This window comes from Rhincodon typus, chromosome 26 (genome assembly GCF_021869965.1).
Source record: "Rhincodon typus isolate 14 chromosome 26, sRhiTyp1.1, whole genome shotgun sequence".
Classification (NCBI taxonomy): Eukaryota; Metazoa; Chordata; class Chondrichthyes; order Orectolobiformes; family Rhincodontidae; genus Rhincodon; species Rhincodon typus.
In genome coordinates this window covers 37,948,978-37,970,354 of record NC_063357.1, presented here as the reverse complement: position 1 = coordinate 37,970,354, position 21,377 = coordinate 37,948,978, and the positions used below count along the sequence as shown (strand labels likewise).

Below are 21,377 nucleotides of genomic sequence, written 5' to 3'. Positions count from 1 at the left end.
CTAATCTGTGATAACCCCTACAGCAGATGGTATACAATGTCACCTTCAGAATGCAGGTGATGCATCTTAGAAGGAATTGCCCTGCATATAAGGCTGCCAAAGCCACACCACCATGCCTGCCTCCCCCTCTAGAAGGTAACAGCCGGAGCCACACAAACAGGGCCTGAGTGGGAGGTCGCTGTTGTCACAGCTTCTGACGAGCTGTCCAGGTGAATAAAAGCCACATTGGAATTTGAAGCACCCAGAGGAGGCTACTCCGGGATGTTTCCCCTCACACCCCGGAGCCAGTTGCATTAGCCCTGGGCTCAAAGTCCCTGCTGGCTCATCCCAACGCAAAAATGCCCCTGTGGCCATGCTGGTGTCACCCCAGTGTGGTGATCCAAAGACCAGTCTTTGGTGATGGGGAAAGAAAACAATGTTCAGTTGTGTGTAAGAGCACTTCTGGATAGGAAAAAAAATGCAGATCTACTCATCTTTGATGGTTTGCATTGCTTTTAATGGGCTCTGCATGCAAATATCTGATTAGCTGCAGGGGTGATTTGCTGGAGGTGCATAGTACCAGAATGGTGGGGAAAACAAAATGTTCAGTTGTGTGTGATTAAGCCTCTGGAAAGAAGAAGAAGGAAAAAAAAAGCATGAAAGCAGACTCAGGGAAGAGCCTGCAGACCTGTCTGGTGTGGGATGGGACTAGTCTTTATATTCCATGAGTAGTGGCTCTGTTGTTCAACAATAAACCAGGTTCCTTTCCAGTCGGGCTTCCTGTGTTGTTGCAATTACAATAAATAGTTTTTTTCCTGTTTCTAAAGAACTTGGTGTGATTCGCTTTTAACCTCCATAACATAGGAACCTGCCTGTGTCATTCATTGTGATCATGCTGAATCAGTCCCTTATTCCCGCCTTCTCCCCATACGCTTTGATCCCTTTAGCCCTAAGTATGATATCTAACTCCTTGGAAACATTCAATGTTTTGGCCTCGACAGCTTTCTGTGGCAGAGAATTTGAAGGCTTACCACTCTCTGAGCGAAGAAATGTCACCGTTTCTCAGCCCTAATGGTCTGCCTTGTTATCCTTAGGCTTCTGGACTCCCCAGTCATTGAGAATATCTTTCCTGCATTTACCCTGTCTAGTCCTATTCGAATTTTATAGGTTTCTGTGAGACCCCCCTACTGCATTCTTCTACATTATGGTGAATACAGTCCCGAACCAATCTCGTCACACTTCATGTCAGTCCTGCTATTCCAGGAATCATTCTGGTAAACCTTAATTGTATTCCCTTCATAGACAGAACATCCTTCCTCAGATAAGGAGACTGTAACTCCAGGTGTGGTGTTACCAATGCAGCAAGACATTCCTGCACTGCGGCTCGCAGCCCACACGCTGCTGCAGGGCTCGCTGTGTTCTCGGGCTGGGGTGTTAACTGCTCTGGAGTTGGCTGCCGGCTCTGGTGCTGAGGGGAGCGAAGAAATATATAAAAAAAACAAGGCAAAAAGGAGGAAAAAGAACAGGTGAAGCAGAGGAGCTCTGACAGGAGTGTCCTATTCTGTCGCAATCTTGCAGGCAGGCATCTGATCAAGATCCCTCTGTAATCTTTAATAACCTTCCTCACTATCAATGATACCTCCTAATTTTGTATCATCTACAAACTTGCTAAACATGCCTTGTACATTCACGCCCAGACCATTTATGTAAATAACAAATAACAAAGGTTGTGCTATATGACATGATGATGAGTGTCCTCAAGTAGGACGGTGCGGTCTTCAGTCCTACCAACACTGTCACTGACAAATGTATCTGCTACAGATAGACTGGGGAGGACAAGTTCAAGTAGGATATTCCCTTTTATTTTCACCACTTGGTGCAGACCTAGTCTGGCAGATATGTCCCTCTGGGTCAGTTGTGCCACCCATTGAGCCTTGGTGACGGGCAATGAGGGCCCCCTATCCCCAACCAGAGAATGTTTTGTGCCCTTGCTGCTTTCAATGCTTCCTCCCAGTGATGTTCATCATGGTAGAGTACTGATTCATCAACAGAGGAAGGAATTAAGTGGTGATCAGCAGGAATGTTCTTTGTCCCAATGCCACAAGGCATCATAGGATTTGAATCGTACTTCCAAAACATCAGGGTGTCTAGATTCCTAGAGCAGTAACTCCACATCAGTCTCCACCTTCTGGCAGGTGGGTCTTGTCTGGATCAGAATTTAGACCCCAGAAAATAAGGGTCCGTGCTCCAGTCTGGACAAGACACATTGCTGTGAGAGCTGCACTTCATAACTAGATACCTCTGTTAGAATTTCATACAGAAAAGAACAGAAAAACGATTAGTGATGGGATCAGTTCAAATTGAAGAAGGTGTGTGACTCCTCACTGCTCCTGAAGCTCCCCCTGTACCTCTTATCTGAGTTTAACGCACACACAATAAGGACCAGGAGAATGGAAGATTCCAAATTTGGATTCTGTGTAGCTTGGTCTTGGCTCATTTTCTGGGAGATGGAAAGTGAACTGTTGGAGCATGGAGGTGAAGAACAGGAAGAGTTCAGTCTTTGCCAGCTGCTCCCCTGGGCACATACGGCGACCTGCACAGAGAGGAACAATGAATGGTAGAGTCTGCAGGTGAGAGGTTGGAAGGTCACTGTGGGGTCATACTGATTGAACAGTGAATGGTCACTGTCTTAAATACCCAATGTCCCTCTGGTAGCACCCCACCCCATCTACACTCAATTAATCAGTTCCAAAATTTTACAAACTCAAGTTTAATTAATGTTTACATTGGATGTAGAAGCCACTGGCAAGGCCAGCATTTGTTACCTATGTCTGATTATCTTTGTGAAGGTGTTGATGAGCCTAAATTGCTGTAGTCCACCTGACAATCTTTCTACAATGGTCCAAAAAACCCAAGTGCCTTGCGAGGCCATCTCAGACAGCAGTTAAGCATTTAGCAATTTGCTGTCGACCTTTATTGGAATGTAGGACTGATCAGGTAAGAATAGCAGAATTCCTTCCCTAAAGTACAGTCCTTTTTACGACAATTTTTGTGGTTACTATTACTGAGATTAGCTTTCAATTTCAGATTTTATGCATTGAAATCAAATTCCACCAGCTGTAGTGACCAGAGTGTTGGCCTGGACCTCTCAATTATTGGTCTAGTGACAATACTACGACACTACCACCTCCCTCAAATACCCTCTTATTTTACTTTATTCAATCAATATAACATTAATTATTTCAAAACTGTGTTGACTACAAAGGGTTTTGAGGGCCAATTTTAATCTAGATTGTGATTAGAAATATTATGAGATCAAGGAGGAGAATAAGACTCGGAACCCTGAATTGAGAGGTGGCTGGTCATCATTACAAATCTGCAGCTGTATATTTCAGTTCAATGAATGCTTCCTCGAATTGTACATTACCTGCAGAGAATGGGATGAAGGATTCTGGTTTCACAAACCTCCGCTTTGAGTTGAGGAAGTGACCCGGATTAAACTGGTATGGAGTTGACCAAACGTTCTCATCAAACAATGTGGAGGAAAGGTTTGGGATGATTGTTGTTCCCTACATCTTTAAAATAGAGACACATTCATCAAGAATATGTTTGTAATCAGCCATCAGAGCAATAAGGAGGAGGCCACCCCTGTTTCTGGGAGGGAGATATAGACCTGCCTGGGTTAAGGAACATTATCCCCGGTTGCAGACGTTTGTCTCTCTTGTCAAAGACAGAAACACTTTCAGACCAAGCTCTGAGATCAAGACCAGTAATAGGTTTCTGAATACTTAGATATATCTTTCCTGCTCAAGAGACACAGAAGTAAAATACCTCCCCAAAATGACTCTATTCCTCAACATGACCTGTTGCCTGTAATCCATGAGCAATGCCATGGGAGTCCTCATATAAATCCAAGTGGTTGAGCCCTCTACCTGACCGGCACTAATAAACTTCTGCATTAACAGCATCGGTTTTGAGAAGCTTAACTGTTTAAGCAATTAGTTAACCCAGAATTTGTGTCTTGGGTTGGCCACTTATCTCTGAAACTTATTCTGCCATTCAGTGGGATCAGTTTGCTCACTCCACATAAACACCTTTGTTCCACAGCCTTCGCTTCACAGAAAACTGTGCTTTTCAGTTATAAAATTACTTACAGTCCTAGTGTTGAATGTCATTACAGAAGAGAGTTTTAATAGTCTAATGCCCATTACTTGAAGAAGTATTTTCTAAATCCCCACCTGAAAAGTCTGCCTCGAAATTTAAGCCATGTCCCCTAATTCTGGGCTGCCTAACTATCAGAAATAGTTCCTCTCAAATCAATTCGGTCAGTTCCCCTGAATCTCTTGAAAATATCAATCAAAACATCCCATGACATTCTAAACACCAGGGATTACTGTACTGTAAGCTCTCCTTGTAGTTCAACTGTTGGAGTCCAGGTACCACTCTGACAATTCTATGCTACACTCCCCCCAAGGCATAAATATCCTTTTTGAAAGCACAGTGCCCAGGCCTGGAACTACAACTGGCTAGTTATCCTTTCATCACTGACAGTGTTAAGGTTGGAGTTGTGGATGTTCGCTGATGACTGCACAGTGCTCAGTTGCAGTTATGACCCCTCAGATATAAAGCAGAAAGACTGGGATGACATGAAGGCTTGGGCTGCTTAGGGACAAGTAACAATCCCACCATGCAAGTGCAAGGTAATGAATATCTCCAGCAAGAGAAAATCTGACCATCCCTCCCTTGGCTTGGTGGCATTATCACCACTTTAGACTCTCACCAACCACATGCCAGTGATTACCATTATCTAAAAACTGTACAAAGCCTGTCATATCATGACTAACTCACTTCTTGACTCCCAAAGCCTATCCACCATCTACAAGGCACAAGTCAAAAGTGTGATGGAATACTCCCCACTTGCCTGGATGGGTGCAGCCCCAACAACGCTCCAGAAGCTTGGCACCATCCAGGACAAAGTAGCCCGCTTGACTGATACTGATCAACAACAATAGAGGCTACCATTAATTCACAGGGGATCCAGTGAGATACCATCTACAAAACGCACTACAACAGTTTGCCAAGATTTCTTAGACAGCACAATCTAAAACATATTCCACAAGAGCTGCATATCTAAGATTATGCAGTCTGTACCTTAGGAATTGTGTAGCCCATGACCTCTGTATCTCTGTATGTTTGATGAGGAATGAAATGGGAGCAATATTTCCCGCCTGTTGGGTTTCATGGATAACGGCATTAGTGTATGGCATTTCCTCAAGGTCTTCCACCCTTGGCTTTCTGTCCTTGCCAATTACACTGTCAATCTCCTCCTGGATTTTAGCTACGGCAACAGAAGAACAAATTTTGTGGATCTATTGAAATAAAGAAATTTTATTTATTTATCAGTATTTACAACATCAAATGTACACGGAGCTTTAATGCCAAGAAAATACTCTTTGAAAAAATTTGTTCTTGGGATGAGAGTGTCGCTGGCTAGGCAGCATTTATTGCCCATCCCCAATTGCCCAGAGGGCAGTTAAGAGTCAACCACATTGCTGTGGGTCTGGAATCACATGTAGGCCAGACCAGGTAAGGATGGCAGTTTCCTTCCCTAAAGGACATTTGTGAACCAGATGGGTTTTTTGTAACAATTGACAATGGGTTCATGGTCATCATTAGATTCTTAATTCCAGATTTTTTAAAAAATTGAATTCAAATTACACCATCTGCCGTGGTGTGTACCGGTTGGTCATAACCAGATAAATATACCATTGTTTTAGTGAATGGAAATCTGATGTTTGAAAACCTCTCTTCCTGATCATTTTTGGCCAACAGCATCATCAACTTATTTATTTACCATCTTCAACAGAACTCCTCTGAGAAACTTTATAAACTGTGGCACTGAGGTACTTACAAGATATTAGAGAATGTGACCAAAGGTTTAGCCAAAGAGATAAATTTTAAGAAGTGAAAGCAAAATACCAGGGTGCTGGAGCTCTGAAACAGAAATGAAGTTCTGGAAATGCTCGGCAGGTCAGACCTGTTCTTTTGCTCCACTTGCCTTTCTTAACAGCATATAACTCATGCCTTTTCCACCTCGCTTCAGTTCATAGAATCCCTACAGTGTAGAAGCAGGCCATTTGGCCAATCAAGTCCACACCAATCCTCCAAAGAGCATCTCACCCCCTGTTGCCAATCTTTGTATTTCCTATGGCCAATCCACCTAACCTGCACATCTTTGGACTGTGGGAGGAAACCAGAACACCTAAAGGAAACCCACGCAGACTTGGAGAGAATGTACAAACTCCACACAGATAGTTGCCCAAAGCTGGAATTGAACCTGGGTCCCGGGTGCTGTAAGGCAGCAATGTTAAGCATTGAGCCACCATGCTGCCCTTAGTTGCTAATGAAGACACAATGGATTTAAAATGTTGACTCTCTTTCTCTCTCCATGCATGCTGACTGATCTGTTAAGTTTTTCCAGCTTTTACACATTGTCAGCTGTGTCTTATGGGATGATAAAGAAATAGAGATAAACAAGTAGATTCAGAGAGGGAATTCAATGGCTTTGGGCTCTGATAGCTGAAGATACGCCTCTGATGGCAGATTAATGTTCAAGAATATACTGTAGTGATTGTAACGAGTTCAGCCAGCTGGACCTCATAGAATATGAGTTCCCTGATTGGGGCTGTTAATCTGGTCCAATCAGGGAACCCTGGCTGACAGATATAAACAGGAGTGTCAGAGGTTCTGCTCACTCTGAGAGCTGTCTCTGAGGAAGCTGGATCAGTGTCTAGGACTCTTCACGTGTAAATAAAGGGTGACTTGGAGATGGGATACCAGTCTTTGTGAAGTTATTTTAAATATAAACACATGAACAAGAGTAGGCTCTCAACCCTTCAAGCCTGCTCCAGTAGTCAGTAAGATCGTGGCTGATCTGATTTTAACCTCAACTCTGTAAATTCCTGCATATCCCTGATAATCTTTCATCCCCTCAGTAATCAAGAATCTACCTATGCCTTAAAAATATTTAAAGATTCAGTCTCCACTGCCTTTTGAGGAAGGGATTTTCAAAGACTCACGACCCTCTGAGAGAAACGTTTTCTCCCCATCTCTGTCTTAAATGGGCACCCTCTCATTTTTAAACGATGACCCCTAGTTCCAAATTCTTCTACAGGAGGGACCATTTTTTTGAAATTTACCTGGTCAAATCCCCTTTAGAATCTTATATCTTTCAATTTAAGTCACCTCTAACTCTTCTAAACTCCAGAGGATAGCGAGGCTAGAATTAGAAGACCTTAGAAATCTCAGAGGGTTGTGTGACTGGAGGAGATTACAACGATGGACAATGTTATGGAGGGATTTCAAAAACAAGCATAAAAATTGAGGATAAACTGCAGAAGTGCAGATCTGCAAGCGTATGGGTAATGAGTAACTGGAACTTGGTACAAGTCAGGAACGGGTAGAAGAGTTTTGGCTGATGTCATGTTTTGAGAGGGCAGAATGGGTTCTACTCCTGATAGCCAGTCAGTGAAGCAAGAATTCTGAGCCAGTTTTCCTTGGAATACATTTATTCACTGCCTGAGACATTACAGGTATGCAACTCCTGATTCCCTTCTACTCCTGGGTGGTATATACACCTATAGTGGTATTTGGGAGGCAGTTCAAAGATTTTGACCCAGTGGCAGTAAAGGAATGGTCATATAATTCCAAGTCAAAAAGGTGGATAGCGTGCAGGGGAACTTGCAGATGGTGGCATTCCCATACATCCGTTGACCTTGTTCTTCTAAGGGAATTGCTGCCTCTCATTGCCAGGGACCAGGTTCGATTCCACCCTTGCCCATGTGGAGTTAGCGCATTCTCCCCATGTCTGCGTGAGTTTCCTCCGGGTGCTCCAATTTCCACCCACATCCAAAGATGTACAGGTTAGCTGGATTGGTCATACTAAATGGCCCATAGTGTCTAGGGATGTGCAGGCTAGTTGGGTTAGCTGTGGGAAATGCAGAATTACAGGGAAAGGGTAAGGGTGTGGATCTGGGAGGAATGCTGTTCGAAGGGTCAGTGTAGTCTCAATGGGCCGAAAGGCCTGCTTACTAACTGTAGGGATTCTGTGATTCTAGGTGGTGGAGATCAAAGATTTAAAATGTGCTGTCAAAGGAGCCTTGGTGAGTTGCTGCACTGTGTCTTGTAAATGGTACACACTGCTGTAACTAGGCTTTCGTGGTAGAAGGAGTGAATGTTTAAAGTGGTGAATGGGGTAACAATCAAGCAGCTTTGTCCTGGGTCCAGATCAGTTTCTGGTCAATGGTAACCACAAGGATGTTGGAGGCTAGTCTGAGAGCAAGATGGAGAATTAAAAATGATAAGGCACCACAACACAGGATTATGCTTTTGGACCGAACAGAGCAGTTCTACAATGTGGACCCTCAAATAATATTTGGTCTCCCCAGTGTAGAGGAGACCAGTGTGAGCAGCAAATGCAGAAGACTAGATTGAATGAAGTGCAGTAAAGCACTGCTTCAGCTGGAAGGACACCTTGACAGTGAGGAGGGGAGAGTTAAAACACTGGACATGACACCTCATGTGTTTGATTAAATACCTGCAGGCCAAAATAGAAATTAAAGGCCGAATGGGAAATGGAAGTGAACTTTGATTTCCATTCAGAATGATAAGGGTTTGGGACCCTTTCACATCTAGCCAATGAGTCCCACACACAAGTAAATTTTAAAAACCACTTTGTTCTACAAAGGTGCCAGAAGCTGGTTCCACAAATAATTTCAAAATGGACTTAGGGGGTACTTCATTAAGGAAAAATACATATGGTTACAAATAAAAAGTTGGGACATGAAACAGACCTCCTGCTCCACTTTGAAACATCCAGCACAGTAACTACAGGCTGAATGGCCTTCTTCTGGCTATAGGTTTCTGTGATTCTACAACATTATGGAACAAATACATTCAAACCCACTAAAACTTTTCTCCTCTCTCCTCATTTATTACTGGCCCTCTCCTCCCTCACACCTCCATCTAAGTTTCCACTGGAATCTCTGTCCTGCCCACTCCCGTAGTTCAGAATGGTAACCATGGCCCTGTCAGGTATTGAAGGCCTATCTGTACTTACACTGCACGTCTGGATATAGTACCATAAAGAGCAGACCCCAGAGCAAGGGTGGTGGAGGTGGTCTCAGTCCCACCGGTAAAGAGATCTGAAACTGTCCCCAACAAATTGGTTTCCAGGAAACTTGATTGAGGGATGTGTTTCATCTGAAATCCAGTTACGAAAAGAATCAGTGATTAAGGTATGGAATCATAGGAATAAGAGGGCACAACATGAGCCCTGTCAGCCCACCCTGCCTGTGCCAGTTCTTTGTTAAAATGATCCAACTAATTCCGCTCCCTTTGCTAATGGACCCTGCAGCCATGAGAAAGTGTTTCCATACTTAGTCTATCCAATCCCTTCATTTTCTTTGAAAACCTCCATCAAATCAATGTACAATTGTGCTGTATTTACTTTTGTGAATTTGTTTGCTCCTTTGGTTAGCTTGTGTGTCCACTCATACAGAAGTAAACAAAGCTCTCGAAAAAGCTGGAAGCTGAAGCTGGAAGCATGGAGTAGACACCTTAAAGCTCAGTGAATAAATCTTGTTGCACACTTAGAAGTCAGTGCATAGACCCAAGATATAAAATATACAGTTCAATGAATTCCATTCACCTTGTCTTTCCAAATGACCCTGTAAATTTTTACTTATTCAATTCCCTTTTGAAAGTTTAAAGCCAGGTAACTTTATTTGTATAGTCATTTACAAAATGCTGCCAAGACCAACATCTATTTCCCAGTCCTAAAGTCCACAGGTGTGCAGGTTAGGTGTATTGGCCATGGGAAATGCAGGGTTACAGGGATAGGGTAGGAGGGTGGGTCTGGATGGGCTGCTCTTTGGAGGATTGGCGTGGACCTGATGGGCCAAATGGCCTGCTTCCACACTGTGGGGTTTCTATGAAATGCCCTTCTTGAAAGTTGGGTGGCTGATCAGGCTATAGCAAGGAAGATTTAGGATATTACATATGGACTACGGATTTTCAAACTCCATCATCAATTTATTATGCACTGAAATGGTCTTAAAGTGACCGGAGGCACCATATCATTGCACAAGTAATGCCAAGTTTCATGAAACCAATTAAGCAAGAGACCGCTGAGTTGAAATTAACATTTTCTCTGAAGGAGACTAAATGGCCTCTTGGGGAGTGAATGAGTGTTGATCATCAAAAGATTATCAAAGGAGAGCAGAAAATATCTTCAAAAGAGGGAAAAGGAGGCCAAAGACTTTTAATATGGCCAAATTATCTTCTCTTTCCCTGGAGATATTCAAAGATCATGGATAGATTAAGTATGGAAACACTGCTTCCCATTGGCTGCAGGGTCCATTAGCAAAGGGAGTGGAATTAGTTGGATCATTCTAACAAAGAACTGGCACAGACAGGGTAGGGTAACAGGGCTCATGTTGTGCTTTCTTATTAAATAGCTGCACAGAATGTAAATTTAGACCGTCCCCATGACACCGTCTGGAATAGGCCCAGTTTCCATCTCATACCTTCTCCTGCTCTGTTAAGAAAGCATCAATGAAGTCCCTGGGCTCATTCGGATCCCATTGTTTTTTATGCTCCACGACTCTTTCCCGAACAAATTGGATGAGTTTATCTTGATTTTCAAATATCTTATTGTGTGGACCCGGGAAGTGACGAATGAAGGGGAATGTATTCAACAACTGCAAAACAAAACAGAGTTTCTGATTTTGTTGGAAATAGTCTCAGAGAAATTCATCTCAATATATTTGTGGAGATAATGGTGACATTTTACCATATTCTAAAGCCATTGATATATCTAACAGGAGACTGATACCTCCTGTATCTGCATGGATTATTTCACTGCTTTACTCCAAAGAAAATTAGCAACTGTAGAAAAGAAGGGTCTTTCCTACAGAATATTTCCCATCTCTGAGTTAATTACTTAACTACTTTATCCCAAAAAAAGTTGGAAACAGTAGAATAAGAATGGTCTTGCAAGGGAAGCAGAGGTTTGAATCAGCTCATGTTTACTGAGGCTGCAAGGTCAGAGGTCAGCTGGAGAGCATTGGAAACATGGTTGAATCCATAGTCCACAGATGTACCAAGCGAGTGATGATATCTCCCATCTTTGAGTTGATCACTTAACTAGTTTATCCCTAAGAAAATTGAAAGCATTTTCAAAAAAAAAATTTAAGTGTTCTTCAAGTCGACAGCAGTATATTGGTTGTCCATGTGACCCCGTAGACTCCTGTTACAGATGGTGGATTATTCATGTCCAGTCACCCCATACTGCAGCTTGACCATGACCAATCAGGACAGGGTTATGCCACTGAATTCTCTTTTCCCTGGCCACAACCATGCATCTTTGAAACTAATCCACTCTCCCACTTTACTTGACCTAGTAGGAAAACGGTGAGGTTACTTCCTCAGAGACCAACTCTGCCCTCTGGAGCCTCAGTTCATGACACCTCTGGGACAGCAGTTTACACCGACCCCTACTGATCACAGATACAATGAGCTGCAATCATTGATCAGATCATCATCAAACACACCACAGGAGTAGTAAAGTATTGCATCAGATGTGAGGGCAGATGAAGATTGTTGAATACTTCTTAACTTGCCATTGAATAAAACATACATCTGGAGTTTCTGGAGAAGAAGGACAACTAGAGAGGTAATGTCAGTCTAAATGTTCAACTGTGTGTTAGCCAGCCTCTGAATGGATCATTCCATTTGTGGTGGAGTAGGCCAGAAACACAACCAATTTTCACTCAGGTAAATCTATCTTTTATGATGATTTATAAATTGTGGTCGCTTCACTGAGATAATGGTAGCCGATCAAAAATAGGTAGGAAGATAAGTTATGAAGATACAAAGATATTACCGACGAATAGAGATAGATTGAATGAGTTGGCAAATATCTGGCAGATGGAGTATAATGTGGGAAAAATGTGAAGTTCTTCACTTTGGGAGGAAGAATAAAAAGCACAGTGTTACTGAATTGGAGGACAATTGTAAAATTCTAAGAGATTTAGCTGTTCTGGTGCATGTGTCACAAAAATATTGGAATGCAGTCAAGAAGGCTAATGAGATTCTATCCTTCATTATCAGAGAACTGAATAGAAGAGTTAAGATTTTCTGTCTCAGTTATACAGAGCATTGGTTAGACTACATCTCAAATTCTGTGTGAAATTTTAGTCTTCTTATTTAATGAAAGATGTAAATGCGTCAAAGGTGATTCAGAAGCAGTTTAAAATATTGATATATGGAACGAGTGGGCTATCTAATGAGGAAGTGTAGGACAGACTAGGCTTGTTTCCACTGGAGTTTAGAAGAATGAGGGCTGACTTGTATAAGATCCTGAATGGACAACACATTCAAGCACCCCCCACCCCACACTACCACAAGAGTGTGGATCATGGCAACTTGGAGAGGGAGGCCTTTGAGAAGTGCAGGTAGAGAAGTGGTGGATGTGTTGGGTAAGTGATGGAGGGGGATGAGACAGATAGACCGACTTTATTAGCCCGTATTTGATTCAATACAAATACACGACTTAGGATCAGACGTAGCCTGCTCGGTCCCTCAAGCCTGCACTACCATTCAATAAAATCATGGCTGATCCAATTGTGGTCTCAGATTCACATTCCTGCCTACCCCACTAATAATCAGAGAGACAGATAGCAACCTTGGGCAATCAATGGAGCATGCTGCAGGAGGATGCTGACCGAAACTTCAGGCCAAGGCTAGGCCCGGGGAAATAAGGATTTAAATCTAGACTTTTTCGTTTTCTTTTGGATAAGGACTGTAAGATCTGGATGATTTTCTTTATCTTTTGGCTCTGTTTCTCTTTTTTTTAAAATCTGGTTTTGTATTTTAATGTAGAACCATAGAATGGTGACGTTGTACACTTTTCGCTGTACTCCCTGTATTCCTGTACTTGAGTACACATGAAAATAAAATCTAGTTCTAAAAATTCTAAGTTCTAAGGTTAAGAGTCCCACGCAGTTTATTGCCTGCCAGATGTCAGGGAAAGGGACATGTCAGCCTAGTTTGAAAGGATGTGGCAATGGAAGGAAAAGACCCAGTCATTATGGTCTACTTTGCGATCAACAACAGAGGGAAGAGTGGGCAAGAGATCCTGTTTAACAGACCACCGGAATGAATGGATAAGTTAAAGAACGGGACGTCAAGGGTTATAATCTGTTGTAAGGCCCGAACCATGTGGAAATTGGTGTCAGGATAAGCAGATTGGAGAGATGGACATGTGCTGAAGGAATAGTGGGGAAAGAGGATTCTCTTTCATTAACACTGGCACTAGAATTTGGGAACGTAAAGCAGCAACTCAGCAGTTAGCTTAGAGATCGCTGTGATCTAATTCAATGACAAAATAGGCTTGTGGGGCTAAATGGCCTATTCCTGTTCTTAACTGCCTTTGTTTGTGGGCACAACAGCATTTTATCAATCCTTTCTCCTACACATTGGAAGAATGTAATTCAACATTGTCTTATATCATTTGAGACTGACATTGATGTTTAGAACTCTACAATACTCAGTCGTTTACTTACTAATTACCGAATAAATGGCCTTACCTGAGCCCAAACACCAGTTTCCAATTCAAAACTTGTTTCAGTTACCTCTAGAAATCCAAGAAAACTTTTATCTTGGTATTCAAAACGTTCCCCAAAGACAATTGAACAGATAATATTGGAGACTGCGCACATTACAATTAAATGTGGATCAAACAGGAGTCCTGTATAAAAGACAATGAATTATAATATTTTTCAGAGAGATGATCTGAATAACAAGCCACACTTTGAATCTCTTACAAATTGAAATGAGGGATTTGGTAGCATGTTGGATTTTCATTTCAGATTTGAATCCTTCTGTTCTGATCTATGTAAATCCAGCCATCGGGTTTGAGACAGTTGGGGAATGGTGGCTTGATGGTAATGTCACTGGACTACAGCCCTGCAGACCAAGGTTAATGTTCAAGAGGGCTTTAGATGATTATTTAAATATAAACAATATTAAGAGTTATGGGGAAAAGGCAGGAGAACTGCTGTAAGTCATGATGCTCACTGAGACAGCCAGTGAAGACATGGTGGGCCGAATAGCCTCCTTTTACACTGGAACAATTCTGTGATTCTATTTCCCCTTAACAGGGCACCCATGATCTTCCTTTCATTGAAAATGCCAGTCAACAAGACAAATTCTACTACTAAAACATTGTCAGCTTCCCATTTTCTACCAAACATCATTCCAGCTCTTACATGTTCCACTCCCATGTCCTGGTATCCAAATGCAAACCAAGTCCTTTCATCTATATGCTACTGACCTACCTTGGCTGAATGCCTCAGTGTTGAAGTTCTTAGCTGTGATCTGATCCCCCCATAGCCTTGCCCATCCCTGTCTCTGAACACTCCTCCAGTAGCAGAATCCCTTGGGGGAGGGGGAAAGTGTTCCTTCAACCCTGGCCTTAGCTACATCTCCTCACTTCCTTCATTCCGCTACTAATGACTGCCTTTACTTGACAAAGGAGCAGCGCTCTAAAAGCTTGTGATTTCAAATAAACCTGTTGGACTATAACCTGGTGTCATGTGATTCTGACCTTGTCCACCACAGTCCAATACCAACACCTCAACATTCAGGAGCCTAGACCTCAAGAACCGTAAAGCCGTGTCTTCTTTCCCATGGGAGTGGAAATGTACAGCTGTAGAAAATTTTCCCAAACACTCTAGAAATACTTGTTCCATGTTTGCCCTTTCCACTATATTTGAATAATTATAGTCACTCATTATACTACTCAATGGTTCTTTCACTTGTAATCCCCTTCCAAATTTCTTCCTTTGCATCTTTTCCAGCTGGTCTAAGCTCTACACCAAGCAACATAATTGCACCTTCTTTTGATCCTGAGCTCTTGCCAAATACATTCTGTCCTTGATCCCTCGAGAACAACCTCTCTGTCCCTAGGATTGCAATGCTCAACTTAATCAATGCTGCCAGCCCTCGTTCTGTCCTGTCTTTCTTGAACACCCTCGTGAACAAAGTGTCAGTGATCATAACAACCTCATATTTCCAGGTGGCAATCTGCGCCACTGTAATAACCACACTCCGTACATTTGATTATATACATTACTGAATTACCCTAAATTAGACTTTATTATTTTCCTTCTTACTGAAGAATAATTTTTACTTATTCACAGGATGTTTGTGTTGGCAGTAATGTTGCCCTTGCAAAGGTAATGGCCAGTTACCTGTTTCGACCTCTGCTATCTGTGCAGTATACGTACAGTCAGTGCAATTAAACAGGAGAATCCAGTATTTTAACCAGGGAAAGAGCAGTGCTATAGTTTCAAGTCTGGATGGTGTGTGACTTAGAGGAAATTTTGCAGGAGGAGGTATTTCCTTGTGCCTGCTGCAACTTAATTTTCTCGAGGGTAGAGGCTGAGGATTTGAAAAGGTGCTGTTGAAAGAGCCTTGACAAGTTGCTGCAGTGCATCTTGTTCATGGTTCGCCCAAGTGTCCCTGAGTGTCGGTGGCAGAGGGGCTGATTGTTGAATTGATGGGTGGACTCAGTCAAGGGGTCTTAAATGGTATGGAGTTTTCTGAGTGTTGTTGGAATTGCACCAATCCAGGCAAGTGAGTGTTCTATCTGTCCTGACTTGGACTTTGTTGACAGTGGACAGGCTTTGAGGAGATAATAATTGAGTAAAACCAGTCTCAGTGCATACGACATAGCACCAGTAAGCTCTTTGGAATCTGCTCACCTTTTACACTTTCAAACTCTTTGGTTAAAAATCCAGCCTCTTCTATGATTCGTGTCTCCAGAGATTTCTTGCCCCAGCCCAAAGTTTCTCAGTGTCGAAATGGAGAACCTTCCCTGCTGTTTCCACCAAAGACCGTATTTTGCGAAGACTATACCTGCAGGTGTTTAACAGAGACAGACGGTGCAATCTTATAGGGGTCTGGGTGATGTGGGCTGTGGGAGAGTCAGGTGACAATTGCAGCGAGACCCATCTCGACAATGTGATTATCTCATTTTGTCTTTTCATGAGCGCTCTGGTGAGAATCTCACTGGGCAGTGTTGAGATGTATTAATACTTGTCAAACATCTTGTTAAAGCCAGTCAATTAATATTCAGCCTCCCATCTTACTGAACTCACCAAATAAGCTCAATATTAAGAAAACTCCACAAGGAAACCAGAGTAGCTGGTTAGCGGATTCAGCTCACCACTTGCCCTGGATGAACTCCATGTTGCCTATGCCCAAATTGCAGCCCAGGGCATGATCAATGGGCATATGCACATATCCTCCATGGACATTGGTATCTGCCAGCCCTTCTTGACCATCCTGGTATCTCTGCTATTTACTGGCAGTGCACTCTGGAAGCACAGACTAGCATTGAAGGGCACACCAGCAACTAGCATTGAAAGGCAGCGGGGCAGAGATGGGCAGCCAGCTCACAGGCTGGATCAGGCTGCATTTTATTGCTGCTTGGATGCTGTCTTAGCTCTCACTCACTCAGCACCTCCCTCACCACACAGTCCAGCCACATTTTACAGTGTTCTTGCATGGAGACTGCAGATAGGCCTGGGTGTGCCAGCACCTCTGGCACTGCCCTGTCTCCATGTGAGGAGGGGCCACCTCCTCCTGTCCCCCTCCCTGCCACCATGCCTTTGGTCCTCAGGACCAATGGATGGGGCAATGGAGTGCATATCCAGCAGATGCTGAGGATGCTGGTCTTGTCTTTTGAGGCTTTGCTGAACCTATACAAAACTGTTCAAACCTGCTGTGACTATTGTTCCCAATTTTGAAGTGAGTTTGAGGTTTGTGAGGGGTTTGTAGGAGGAAGCAGTGGCAAAAACAGGAAAAACAGTCCCCTTGATTGGCACCACATACACAGGCGTGTACTCCCTCCAACACCAAAGCTCAGTAGCAGCAGTGTGTATTCTTGTGGGAACAATTCATCCTATCTTTCTCAAGGGCACACTGACATCGTTCTCTCAGTTTCCACAGAATACCCTGTAGGCTGAGAAGATGAGGGAATTTTGATTATCCACTGTTTCGAATTGATTGCAATTGACTCTTCCACATAAGGAAGATATTCAGGCCAAATAATAACCAACCGAACAGCATCTGGTTGCTGAGATTGTATCTGAACCCTGCAACGTAGCTACCTTCTCCCACATGTTTGGCGAAATCTTCATAAATTGCTAAGTGTGGGCCGGTCGGCAAAATCTTCTGATTTCTTCACCAGTGCCTCATTCAGGGCTTCGTAGCCATTTAGTATAACTGTGTTGGTCCATCCAAGCTGTGTACCCACCACATCACCATATTGCTTCCACAGCTTAAAAATAAAGCAGAGAATTAAATGGCGAAAAGTGCAAGTCTATTATTTTAGTGACAAGATTCATCAAACGACACGAATCATTGGAGTCACTCTGTTTGGGAGTTGTTCTGTACTTCTAAACCAGTTAGTGCTGGGCTCCATCCTAACAGATGGAGACAGTGTAGAAGGGTGAACTATTTTCGTGCTTTTCAGAATCCTCAATTGGTCATAGAAAAGGTTTAAATCCCTTTCTGCATGCGGCAATGCCTCTCTCAGATTAAAATACAAATATTTTTTGAGTGAGCAATAAGGAACCAATCGACAAGGATTTCTCGAGTGAGTGAAACAGCTAATTTTTTAAGAGTTAAACTGAGGAAAACACTACGTGATAATATAAAGCAAACAAGCTTTGTGGAGTTCTGTGAGCCCGTGGTGTGGCATGGTGGCTCAGTGGTCAGCACTGCTGCCTCACAGCACCAGGGACACAGGTTCGATTCCACCCTCGGGCCACTGTCTGTGTGGTGTTTGCACATTCTCCCTATGTCTGTGTGGGTTTCCTCCCACAGTCCAAAGATGTGCAGGCTAGGTGGATTGACCATGCTAAATTGCCTGTACTGTTCAGGAATGTGTAAATTAGGGAGATGGTTCTGGGTGGGATGCTCTGAGGGTTGGTATGGACTTGTTGGGCCGAAGGGCCTGTTTCCACGCAGTAGAGATTCTATGATATGCATACGAAAATAAAGGAGAACAGTGTCCAATACAAAGGTAGATAAAAGAATATACAATTTAAAGTAATTTGATTGTCTGAGGCGTGAGGCTGGTATTGATTAATTGGTTTTGTGAATGCAGTCAGTCATGGCGCATGTTATCATTATTCAAAATTCTCTTGATGGTTTTCTCTGTAACTGTTACTGTGGGAACCAGGGGTCACCTTCCTCAGACAGACAGAGGGAGAGCGCGAGAGAGAGCGAGTGACAGAGAGAGAGAGTGTGATAGAGTGAGACAGTGCAAGAGACAGAGAGAGAGCAAGACAGTGAGAGAGAGAACGAAAGAGACAGTGAGAGAGAGCGTGAGAGACTGCGAGAGCGAGACAGCGTGAACAACAGCGAGAGGGCGTGAGAGAGCAGGAGAAACACAGACCGCGAGAGAGAGTGCGAGACAGAGCGCAACAGACAGTGAGCCAGAGAGACCATGAGACAGAGGGCAAGAGACACAGAGAAAGACAGTATGAGATACAAAGAGAACTAGAGAAAGAGTGCATGAGACAGAGAGAGTGCAAGAGACAGAAAACAAGACAGTGTGAGTGACAGAGAGAGCACGCAAAATACAGAGTGAGAGAAAGAGAGACATCGTGAGAGAGAGCGGAAGAGACACAGAGCGCGAGAGACAGTGAGAGAGCGCATGTGCGAGAAAGAGAGAGAGAGTGTGTGCGTATGAGAAAGATAGAGCGTGCAAGAGAGAGCAAAGCCTAGGACATACAACATAGAACAGTACAGCACAGTACCGGCCCCTCAGCCCACGATGTTGTGCCGACCTATTATCCTACAAAGATCAAACTACTCTATACTATCAACCAAGATCTCTTCAAATATCAGCCAAAATGCTCTCAGAATTTTATGTGAAATATCAGTTCTAGTGTGTATTTCCAAGAGATTCCTCAGGTGGGGTTGTTTATGTCAGCCATTGTGTCAATGTTCAGTACATTATTAACATCTTCCCAAGACTGTGATAGGTTTTGATGGGTAAAAACCTTGTTTATCTTGATTCTATTGTTAAAAGCTGTTGCCCCTTTAAACGTTACAGGCTTGTGATCATAGGTGGTCTTCCTGTCAAAAAAGGGTTCAGTCTGCTGACACCACTTAAAGGTTGGATCGTGAGGGGGACAATCCATTTTTACAATGAGTTTGAACTGTCCAATGTCAGAGTTCCCTGGTTATCCTTTGATACAGTTGGGATTGTATTAAGATCTCCTCTTCACATAACAAATTTTGAATGTAAGTCTTTTTTCCAACATTACCTGTTGTCACAATGTAAAATTTGAAAAATATTATCAGCATCAGAAATACCAGAGATTTCATTCTTAAGCCTTCAGTGCCCAAGACAAGAAGAGGGTTCATTGCTTGTTCTTTGTCAGCTATCTGCCACTTCATGAAGTAAAAATTGATTCTTCTTTTAAACAACTGAGGGTCTGATAGAATGTCAAACGATTGCTAGTCTATCTTTAGGTGCTTGTTTTCCATTTTATTGCATAGCCATGTGCTCTCCAAAATGCCAGCGTAAAAACCTATAGTGTAGTGTAACACTTTTCGGTTTTAAATTTGCTGTTAGCTTTTTGTTTATCTTGATTCTATTGTTAAAAGCTGTTGCCCCTTTAAACATTACAGGTTGTGATCATAGGTGGTCTTCCTCTCAGAAAGGGTTCAGTCTGCTGACACCACTTAAAGCTTAGCATAGGGCTTGCCAGTGTTATAGAATTCCTACAGTTGGAAGCAGGCCATTCGGCCCATCAAGTCCACACCAACCCTCCAAAGAGCATCCTACCTAGACCCACTCCATCCCTGTAACCCCACATTTCCCATGGCTAATCCACCCAACCTACACAACACTGGACACAATGGAAAATTTACCATGGCCAGGCCACTTAAGCTGCACATCCTTGGACTGTGGGAGGAAACCCACGCAAATACGAAGAGAACGTGCAAACTCCACACAGATATTTGCCCAAGGCTAGGATGGAACCCAGGTCTCCAGAGCTGTGAGGCAGCAGTGCTAACCACTGAGCAACTGTACCATCCCAAAACTCCAGTGATATTGCAAAGGTAAACGCTTGGATCCTACATCTAGTGTGTGGTTATAATTACCACTCCAAGGTGGTGCATGTCCACTTATTATTTAATTCTGCATTAAATCTGTTGATGCAGTAATCTTTCATACAACATGTCAATCCAGAGGGATTCTGTTCAGCAACACGGACTTTGCTATCTGGATATCTAGATAAGATGAAGATACCCGGGGCTATATTTAAACTGCCTGTCTTCAATATTCGCTGTTAAGAAAACACATTAGCTATACGTTTTTAAGAAATCATATTAAATCTGAAAACTGTGACTGTAACTCCACTTAAACTTCAAACGATTGCATGACGAATATAAACGTTACTAAGTTTGGTGAAAAAAAAGCAATATCTTAAAAGCAATGCATTTGAAGAGAAGTGAGTAAAGAAAATTTGGAATAAATGAGGAAAAGATGGGTCAAAAGTTAAACAGAAGTAATGGAACAGTAATAAAGAAAAATGGATGAAAACCATATGGAACAAAAACGAAGACAGACTGAGAGGGTTAAATATGATTGACAGAATGTGGTCTCTCACACTCTCTGCTATCAGACCATTTGTACTTTACCTTGGCAAATGACAAGCAGGGGTTGTTCAAGTCCACCTGAAGAATGTTTCCAATGAAAGGCCAGCCCCGGGGCCCAGGTGGGTAATTCTGACACTTGCGTCTCTTCATGAAGTCAAAGACCAGGGCAAACACCGTGAAGAACATGGCCAGCATAGCAAATCTGTCAAACAGTGTGAAGAGAAACCCGGGGAGAGCTGAGAGCTCCATGTTTTCCAGAGAGACAAACACTTGTCCGGCAGCCAGAGAACAACAAGAGAACAAACTCTACCCAGTCTGTCTGAGAGTGAGTAACGTCTGCGGCAGAGATTTTACTGGCAGGGGTCACCCAATCTCATTTAATCCACAATCTATTACAGCATCGTGTGACTTGAACTATTAACAGCATGCACAGGGATATATTAAGCCCCAGTTTGGGCCTTTGTGAATATTTCTCATGCCTATGATGAAATTCAAACATGGCCCCACTCAGAACGTGATTTGAAGTTTAAAAAATCCCCAGAATGCAGAATATAAGCCAATTTCTGGCTCTCTGCACAATGGATTATTTTATGTCATAGCTTATAATAAATGTCCGAACAATTAAACTAAAGCTAAACTAAAATGCTAAA

General features: G+C 42.8%; 1 pseudogene; it reads right to left on the bottom strand.

The window, feature by feature from the left end:
• Positions 1 to 1,640: 1,640 nt before the first annotated feature.
• Positions 1,641 to 20,976, bottom strand: LOC109916975 (annotated as a pseudogene).
• Positions 20,977 to 21,377: the final 401 nt, after the last annotated feature.